General features: G+C 41.6%; 2 long non-coding RNA genes across 2 annotated transcripts; one reads left to right on the forward strand and one right to left on the reverse strand.

Moving 5' to 3' along the window:
* Positions 1 to 1,386: 1,386 nt before the first annotated feature.
* Positions 1,387 to 3,546, forward strand: LOC307034210. Its single transcript, XR_013806817.1, has 3 exons — positions 1,387 to 2,115; positions 2,513 to 2,861; positions 3,417 to 3,546. It is a non-coding gene; the product is annotated as an uncharacterized lncRNA (long non-coding RNA).
* Positions 2,989 to 4,666, reverse strand: LOC307034209. The gene is made up of 3 exons (XR_013806816.1): positions 4,224 to 4,666; positions 3,491 to 4,044; positions 2,989 to 3,053 (listed from the first exon to the last, which is right to left on the reverse strand). It is a non-coding gene; the product is annotated as an uncharacterized lncRNA (long non-coding RNA).
* Positions 4,667 to 7,505: the final 2,839 nt, after the last annotated feature.

Consider the following 7,505-nt stretch of genomic DNA (forward strand, 5'->3'; position numbering starts at 1 on the left):
TTATTTTGTGAGCGCGCTCAAGCCAGTTACTGTGGGGTGAGGTGAGGCACAGATGAGCTCTGCCTCACCTCAGAATGTGTCACCCCACAGAAACTGGCTGGAAAGCGGGCCCTAAGCGCATGCCTGTTACCATCTCACTGTAGGTCACCAATGTAATGTTTGTGGATCCCTTTATTAAATGTATCCTCACCATCAATAGTCTCTAAATAACTTATTTAACGTATATATGATATTTAGGCTCGCTGGTCTCATCATATAACGGCAATGAAAAAAGCAGCAGGAGAGGCAGCCATAACCTCTGCCGCACTGAAGGGGGCGCACGTGAGCCCACAGGTTCTTGTTGCTACTGTTATTCTACGCAGAGACGGTAGACACAAACAACAAACTAGACTTTTGAAACTACAGGAAGATAAGGAGGACTTTTACAAAAAACGAATCGAGATTGTTGTCCAGAAGGAGAGCATGGACTTAATCTTCAAGTCAAGGGAAGACCACAATTGTAATGAAAATGGGATCTTACTAAGAAAGAGCAACCCAATATTTAGATTTTGGGTATCCTTTTGTTGAACGGTCTGTTTAAAATGAATTGAAGCATCAGACTAAAAAAGCTTTTGAAAATAACCGAATGTTTTGATTAAGGTCAAAATATAATATTTGTAAATCTGACTCTGAAAGAGTCAGTGCCTCACCAGCCATGAAGCTCACCGCACGTCACTGTTAACTATATTTAACCGGATGAAGCTATTGTCCTCCTGTGCCTTGCTCACGTTTTACCGGTGTTTTGATGGTCTGTAAACTAGCGGGGCGGGGCCTGCTGTGATCTGATCAAGAATGATTGTGATTGGTGGTTTGCTGTGCATGCAGAGCCTGCATGTCACTCACTCAAGTACCCCTGACATGAGAGCCGCACAAGTTTTCCTTTTGTAGCAAGAAGCCACAGCAGCCCTGCTGCTGTACTGGCTTGTAGTTCGTTTATAGCAGGGGTCACCAACCTTTTTGTCACCGAGGGCTACTTCAAGGGTACTGAGTAATACGAAGGGCTACTTGTTTGATACAAACTTCCTGAATAACATAATTGCACGGTTCACCTTTAATGATAATATTATTATTAATAATAATCAGAATACAAATTAATTTACTGTATGTGAAGGACTGTCTGATCACATGTTAATGTTAATTATTCCTCACAATAATTATTAACAATGATTTACCATTGCTATAGCAACCCCATTGTTTTGTTATGAAAATGTATCTATATTTATACACATTCTCGCGAGATCCATCAGGGGTCGTTGTAATGCTGCGTTCACACCGGACGCGACTTCGCTCTAATCGCTCGGTTTCACCGCTGCTGCCAGCTGTGTTTACTCGCATCATTCAAACAAGACGCGCTGGCTCGGGAGCTACAACTACAACAAAATGAACATATTTTACCGTGATTAAATTGTAATACACGTTTCTAAAAGATGCCGAAGTAACAACATACTGATACCGTTTAGTAGAAACTATGAATTAATGCTTGACAAGTCTGCAGACAAGAAGGCAGGTGAAAAACCTTTTAAAATGCTTGTTTTCTGAATGGAGATTGGGTCGACCAGGCTAAGCTAACGTTGTATATGCTCATTCCACACTCATAACAACGGCCTTCAGACATAAATAAACCAGCGACTGTATTCGCCATGACACAGACAGTCTGTGGTTTGTACTTGTTTAACTTTTGTCCAGTTTCTGAAAAGATATGAGGAGCTGTGATCTCTGTTTGCTAACTGCTAACAGCTAACAGCTGATGTTTTCTGGTTGAACGTCAGTGGCAGGCTGAGATCCTCACCACTGCTGTGTGTGTGTGTGTGTGTGTGTGTGTGTGTGTGTGTGTGTGTGTGTGTGTGTGTGTGTGTGTGTGTGTGTGTGTGTGTGTGTGTGTGTGTGTGTGTGTGTGTGTGTGTGTGTGTGTGTGTGTGTCATACTTGTCAGCGCCATATAGATAGAAGAGTTACGACAGCGGAAGTCCAAAAACGGTTATCGTCACGTGGTTCATGCAGACGAGGATCGTTCCCTGGAAGTTCATGGCGGGCAATGTGAATGCATTGATAACAGGAGATAGAACTACGATTTTTGGTAATTATTAGTGAATAAAGGTTTTGATTTGCAATATTTATACAACAAATCGATATGTGTATGTATTTTCATCAATATGTTTTAAAAAATAAAATAGAATTTGCTAATATTAAGTGATAATATTAGGATTAGTGTGAACAACTAGTTTACATGTTAGGCTAAAAGTGCCTTGGTTAAAGAGCCTGTTGCTGTTTATAGCTTTGAATTCTTTAAAACCAATATTATCTTCTTAAATGTTTATTGATATATTTAGAGGGAGGGGATCCAAAGGAATGCTTCAAAATTCAGATTAGATTCATTTCTACCATTTTCTTAAATTCATGATAGTTTCAGTAATCCCATGGTAATTGAGGACACAAGTTATCTAAATGACTAATGTCATCTTTATGGCTTTCAGAAAGGACAGGAGACCGACAGGTGACTATCAAAGGACTAGCAGCAGCAGCAGCATGATGATGATGTTAAATGTGTTGTTTTAGGAACATCCATTGCAAATACATGGAATTCAATAAACATTGAATAGCATATCATGCAGTTTGTCTGTGCCTTTTCCTCCGTGTTGTCCTGGCTTGCTTTGCTGCCTCCTAGTCGCCACCATGGTTTGCTGTGCTGCCTGGGGAGGCTAAAATCGCTCAGAGAAAGGAGTACGAATGTACGGCTTCCCCACTGACACAGAGCGCAGGAAAAAATGGCTGGCTCAAGTCAGCAGGAGCAATTTCACGACCAACAGCAAAAAAATATGTGAGGTTATTATATACAAACACTGCATTTGCACTTTTTCACAAAACGAAAACCACACCATTGGGAAAGCTTAATGTTTTGTTTAATACCAAAACACAGGGAAAGGCTTGAAACACACAGAGTTGAGACTCAGGGTGCAGGGTGAGGGTCTCAGTGCAGGTGTTCAGGCTCCATTGAATCCCCCTCTGGTTCTTGTGCTGAAAGAGGGAGTAACAGACAGGAGAAAGGGTTATACACACCTATATAGCACACCTATTGGATGGGAAATTGCCTTGGGGAGATAAGGTGTGGTCTATGTTCCCAACTGAAGTTATGGAACTTTATTATTTGTGAGTTTAACAAAGTATGACAAATGGCATCAGTAACAGATGTGATATGAATTTCTATAAAGTTGTCTCACATTCTTGGTCATATTTTATATACATTATGTAATGAGTATAACATGTCCAGTAAGTATAAAGTGTTTCCTAATACTGTGTATTCAACCACTATGGAATATGTATGTGGGCAGACACAACTGAGTTGTTCTGTGTGTGAAGTAACCTCAAGTCACTCCGCAGGCACATTTTGATGCAGACCAGTTTGTCAAGACAAAAAAGGGCAAGACTAGGCTGAGAGCAGAGGCTATACCCACCATCTTCGTGCATCGCCCTGTGGTCAAAAAGAGAAGGGCCCCTGCACCACGATTCACCACGGGACCTGTATCTACAAAGCCCATAGCTCATGATCACAGCTATAGAGTGAAAGGTGACACAGGTATAATAAGTATGAACTCTTAGTAACAAAAGTCATATTTCTTATTTTTAAGTGGTATAATATTTTAAATGTTCGAAAATCTACAGTGCCATGTCTTCTACTTACATTGGTCTCAAAGATTGAGGGAAGAAGGGATGAGGAGACTGAGAGAAAGGAAAGTGAGGTTGAAGAAAGAGAGGACATGGCTAGTGAGGAGAGACAGGGAGGGTGGACACCACCCACTCAGCAGCCAGTCAGCATACGAGGGAACCAGCAGCCAGTCAGCATACGAGGGAACCAGCAGCCAGTCAGCATACGAGGGAACCAGGAGGCAATCAGCATACGAGGGAACCAGCAGCCAGTCAGCATACGAGAGAACCAGCAGCCAGTCAGCATACAAGGGAAACAGCAGCCAGTCAGCATACGAGGGAACCAGCAGCCAGTCAAACAGATCTATTAAAACAATTAAAGGGAAAATTAAAGAGCCAAGAAGGAATCACCAAAAAAGCAAAGTCTGCACTAAGACAAATCAGGAAGGAAAATGCAGCTCTCAAGAAAACAATGACAATTAGGGACAACAAATATAAGAAAACGTTTTCAAAAGACCAATTTAAGGCATTAGGCAGACTCACCACAAAGGGGATGAAATGGAGCAATGAGACAATTAAGAAGGCTTTAAAAATGTGCTTTGCGTGCAGACCAACGGGTTACAAAACTCTGCAGGAATTGCAGATTCCCCTTCCAGGAATAAGGACACTGCAAAGAAGGATGCAATGTGTTAAGTTTGAGCCTGGTGTGTAACAGCTAACATCACTGCCCCTCCACCCGTAACATCACTGCCCCTCCACCTGCCAACATCATTGCCCTCCACCTGCCAGCACCCAGCCAGAGGAGCGCAAACAACAAAAACAATCAAGGTGTCCCTTCATGTACCTGGAAGTTTGGGTTGGCAAAATGGAGTAAGAGAGGGACTTGAAAAACCTTGGTGGCTCTCTACTCATGTTGTTACAGTTGTCTTGGTTACACCTCTCAAGTTTTTTTTTTTTGCCATTTCCACATCTTTAGAAAATATGAAATATAATGAAGTGAAATCAACCTCTTCTCTGGAGAACAAACTTTGATTTCTCTGTCTTGTGAGTTTGCAGTCTTGCTCCTCCACCTGTAACATCACTGCCCCTCCACCTCCCATACAGTAGGTTACTAACAAGATTACTGATATAATACAGTGATAGAATACATGTTTAGTATGCTTACTTATATAAAACAGTAGTATTCAACTTACCTTGTGTTTTCACTCTCACTTAAGTCCCTCTCCCTTTGCCATCAATCCAAAATCAGCTGAGCTGCAACATTATACAGACAGGTAATAATCAACATAATCACAAGGACACAATATGGCTCTGCTAAAAACACTCACTCTTACACGCACCAAAGTTATATTTATCTAATATTTAACTCCCTCCACCCCCGCATACAATCCTGTTTAGAAGCCCCTCTTCTCTAATTCAACAACGTTGGACGAAATGACATTAAGAGAATGGAATTTACAATTAAAAGGCTGTTCAACGTGTGTTGCTAACTTGATCCGGTATCCTAGCGTTATCTGTTATCTGTAAACGTTCCCTAAATCTACTAATTTAGGGATAATCCACTGACATCCTTTAATACACATGATAATTTGAATCAGATGTACTGATAATATCCACAATATAAATCTTTAAACTTCTTCTTACCTTTAAAGGTCCGTCACGAACGGTCTATTATGCTGCAACTCTACAGCTCGGCTAGCCTTGGCGCTAACTTCCGGGGAACGATTGAGAGGCTCCACGATCCGCCATTGCTGTAAAAAAGTGGTCCATTGTAGTGAACGGAGATGACGTAACTCTCAGTCTATACAGCGCTGATACTTGTCAACCCTCCCGATTTTCGCGGGAGACTCCCGATTTCATTGCCCTCTCCCGGTTTCCTCCCGGGGTCATATTTCTCCTGCATTTCTCCCGATTTCTGACAAAATCAGATTTACACACGACTGTTTCCACTCGCAGATATTCACAGAAAACAGAACAAGAATCGACAACTGCTCACTCCTTTCCTGTAAAATACAGGTCAAGCCCACACATATGCTCCATCAACGACGGTGCTACAGGCTGCAAGTCAGTGCACTTACAACTACAAAAAGCATGTTAATGTTAATCTAACAGCTCCGGCGATCCACTAGCACCATTACAAATTATAGAAGTAGGGTTGACATGTGGAGATGATCCGGCTGAACAAAACGTGATCCCTCTCTTAAATGTGTGTCAACCAGTGGTGGATTTAGGATTGTAGGAGATCCGGGGCTTAGCCCAGGAGTTGTTGGGGGGTGCAGGGTTAAAGTGCTATTTTTTTACAAGTGGGGGGTGGACCGAACATCCTTTAGGGGGATTGTCGCCTCCTTTAGGGGGGTCCGCATGCTAAATATTTAAGTTAAAAGCATCAATCTGGTGCACTTTGAGAGCAACATTAACCCTACCTTAATAATACCTTAAAGCTGACAAAAGGCACTGGAGAACACTTATTCATTAACATCCTTTAATGAAGCAAACTAATGCCTTAACTCACTCAAATACAGTCGTTTACTTATTTCGGTGAAACGAATGTGCGTAGAGTTTTAAAGGATGTGGATAGTCTCACCTTAATTCTTAAGCATTGCTTATCGTTTTATAGATCTATTCTCATCCACCATCTTTGTTTGTGACATACAGAGTGTAAGAGTCACGTTTCTGAATCGGACACTCTGAGTGGATGCGGTCACAGCCAATCGGAGTCTGATTCAGAGGGTTGCCTGTCAGTTCCGTTGCTATGGTTCCGTTGTTAAGTGTACTAAACGAGAGCCGGTATAATTCCAAAACAATATAAAATTGGAATACGTTATTTTAGTGTCTTAAAGGTAGACTGAGGTATGAAGGGTTCACGTTACATCTTAGGATAATTTTTAGTCATGTTCTGTATACATACTAACATATAAGGGTATAATTAGTGTGGTTACTCCATGTTTACTAGCTATAACATTAACATTACATCGCTCTTTTTCACTTCTTACTCAGTCAGCCAGACTGCATATATCACCATTAGATTCACAAACCTGAAACATCATCAATTTCTTCACTACTGTTGATGACATTGTTGTCAGCTGTTGATACTGCTGCTGCTGCAGCTTGTGGCGCCTTTTTCAATGAAAATAACTTTCTAATATCCATAACTTTATAGGCTATTAGCTTAAAACTCGTCAGTCACTAGCAGAGCATTATGGCGCTCGGCACTAGGAAGGATCTTTTCTTCTTCAGGGTAGGGAAGGCTACGCAGTACGCAGGCTACTGTCCCGCAGAGGCTGCCTCTCTGGTGGACTCCGGTACTGCACATTACTCTCGAGACGTTTTAAAAAGAAAAGAAAAATACTTTTTTTATTTTTTTATTTTTAAGTGAAACATTCGGGGCTTTTCAGAAAACATCCGGGGCTTAAGCCCAAGTAGCCACTCCCTAGCGCCGCCACTGGTGTCAACCACAGACCTTATTTCGAGCTATTTTCCAAAATCCTATGGAGAACTTGCATTGGTTTTTGAAGAAGGAACCGAAAGAAGTTTACTTCCGGGTTTAAGGACGCGTCAATGCGGCTCTCTATAAGGAGTGAGAGTGACGCGTTGCCAAAACTGGAAGCTGCATACACTCTGGTGGCTACCATTAGCAGCTAACTTTTGTGCTCCGATTTTTACATAAAAATAGAATTATGGATTATAAACAATTACTTCAAAGCCACAGATACATTATTAACCTATGGATCAACCGATTCAGCCGCGTTTTTTCTCGTTTTAATGCCATTGAACACGTCTTTTGATCAGATTGACAGCTACGGTGAGACGATCTCCCGTAACAGC

The sequence above is a fragment of the Notothenia rossii genome, assembly GCF_949606895.1.
Source record: "Notothenia rossii genome assembly, chromosome: 3".
Classification (NCBI taxonomy): Eukaryota; Metazoa; Chordata; class Actinopteri; order Perciformes; family Nototheniidae; genus Notothenia; species Notothenia rossii.